The 2,002-nt window shown below is 56.1% G+C and overlaps 1 pseudogene; it reads left to right on the top strand.

Annotated features, from left to right (window-relative positions):
• Positions 1–256: 256 nt before the first annotated feature.
• LOC112300031 (germ cell-less protein-like 1 pseudogene) lies at positions 257–1,669 on the top strand (annotated as a pseudogene).
• Positions 1,670–2,002: the final 333 nt, after the last annotated feature.

Genomic DNA, 2,002 nt, shown 5'->3' with positions numbered 1-2,002 from the left:
TCTCTCTGACCTCTCGCGTGGGTTCCTAGGGGGCGGGACAGCTGACTGACATCTGCTGTACCCAGAAGCACTCTGGGCTGAGCCAGTGCCTGGGGAAATTTGTCGGTGACAGGGGGCGTGTCTGTGGTGTGTTCTTTGGTGGTACCTACAGGCCATGGGAGTGATAAGCAGTCTGATGTTGTGGTGGTGCTGGGGAGGACATGCCCCAGGGCAGCCAGAGGCCAGTGGGGAGGAGGAGTAGGTGGCTTGGGCAGCCATGGCAACTGCTGACAAGGTGGAGGAAGTAAGTGAAGAAACTGGACCCTCCACCAGTCAGGGTGGCTTCAAACGGAAGGCGGACTCAGGAGGGCCTCACACAGAAGGGCTCCTCCAGAAGTGTGCCAGAGGCACTTCTCCTTCCATTTATGAGAAACTCTTCCTCATGGGGGAAGGCAGCGATGTGCAGATCCGCGCGCTAGGGGAGGCCTGGAACTTGCACAAGGCCTACTTGTGTCAGTCAGGCTACTTTGCGAGCATGTTCAGTGGTGCGTGGAGGGAAGCAACCATGAATACCATAGACTTGCAGATGCCTGACGAGAACATTGACCGTGAGGCCCTGCACGAGGTTTTCAGCTCCCTGTACCAAGGCTCCGTGCTCATTCCACCCAGATGCGTCGTGTCCATCCTGGCCACGGCCTGCATGCTGCAGCTGGACGAGCTGATTCAGAAGTGCGGGGAAGTCATGAAGGAGACTGTTACTGTCTACACCGTATGCAGCTACTACCACTCTGCTGAGAGCTATGGCCTCCCAAACATCAGGACCATATGCTTCCAGTGGCTGCTGGACAATCTGATGACTCACCGCAGTGAGGAGCTATTACTGCGACAACTCAGCCCGGATGTCATGAAAGAGCTCATTGCCTCTTCAGAGCTCTTAGTGATGGAAGTGGAGATGGATGTGTACGCCATGCTGAAAAAGTGGATGTACTTGCAGCTGCAGCCAGGATGGAGAGGCCCCCGCAGAGCCTTATTGCATGAGGCCAACCTGTGGTTTGCCAGGTCCAAGAGGGAGTCGGGAGGCACCCCTTTCCTGGAAACCCAGGAGGGCAGAGCCTTCGTGCCAGTGTTCCAGCGTCTGCGACTGGCCTATATCATCTGTGACCTGTCATCAGCACGCATCATTGACCAGGATGCGCTGATCCCGGCCACGTGGCTGGCCCCGGTATACAAAGACCAGCGGCTTGCCCTGCTCTGGGCCAAGCAAAGCAAGGGGGTTGGGCCCGCTAACATCCATGTACCCAACTTCCCTGTGTACAGCATGAGGTGCGGATACCACCTTCCTAAAGAAGGGCGGTGCAGGTGGCTGTGGGCCATCCTCAACTTTGACTGGGACTTGGTGGTGTGCTACGCCAACCGGCGCATCATCTTCAAGCGCAGCGCCAAGAACAAGTCCCATGGCCTCGGGATCAGCTTACTGTGGCAGAGAAAGGTCGCCTTCCGCCTGTGTGTGGTTTCCTTGGACACCACTGGAAGAGCCACCTTCAGGGAGAGCACAGAGTACCGTGTGCTTTCCCTGGGAAGAGATGAAGACCTGGAGGTAGTGAACCTGGAGAACCAAGATGTGGTCTTCCCCATATATGTGGCCTGCAACTTCCTGTACGTCCCCAGAGAGGGGCGCGGCCCAGAGTGAGAGTCCGTGCAAAAGCTCAGAGAGCTGAGCCCCTCTTCCCTGGGCACAGCGGCCGCCAGCCTGCTGGAGGTGCCAGTTCCCTGTTTGGAATCAACTGGCCTTGCCCGTCTCTGGTGACCAACTCAGTCAGAGGCTTTGTTGACCTGTAGCTTGTAACATTTGAGACTGTTTACCGGCACCTAGGAAGAAGATGCATTTTGAAGCCCCCAAATACCTCCAGAACTCATTCATGCTGCTCATGTGGCAACTCCTCCTCCTGGTTTAAGATATACCGACCTCCCTTCCTGACCCCATATTGTTTCTGAGAAACAAAGATCAATTGACTTCACAGAG

Source organism: Desmodus rotundus, chromosome X, assembly GCF_022682495.2.
Source record: "Desmodus rotundus isolate HL8 chromosome X, HLdesRot8A.1, whole genome shotgun sequence".
In the NCBI taxonomy this organism is placed as follows: domain Eukaryota; kingdom Metazoa; phylum Chordata; class Mammalia; order Chiroptera; family Phyllostomidae; genus Desmodus; species Desmodus rotundus.
Note: the sequence above shows the minus strand (reverse complement) of the source record. Positions and strands in the feature narration are given on the sequence as shown.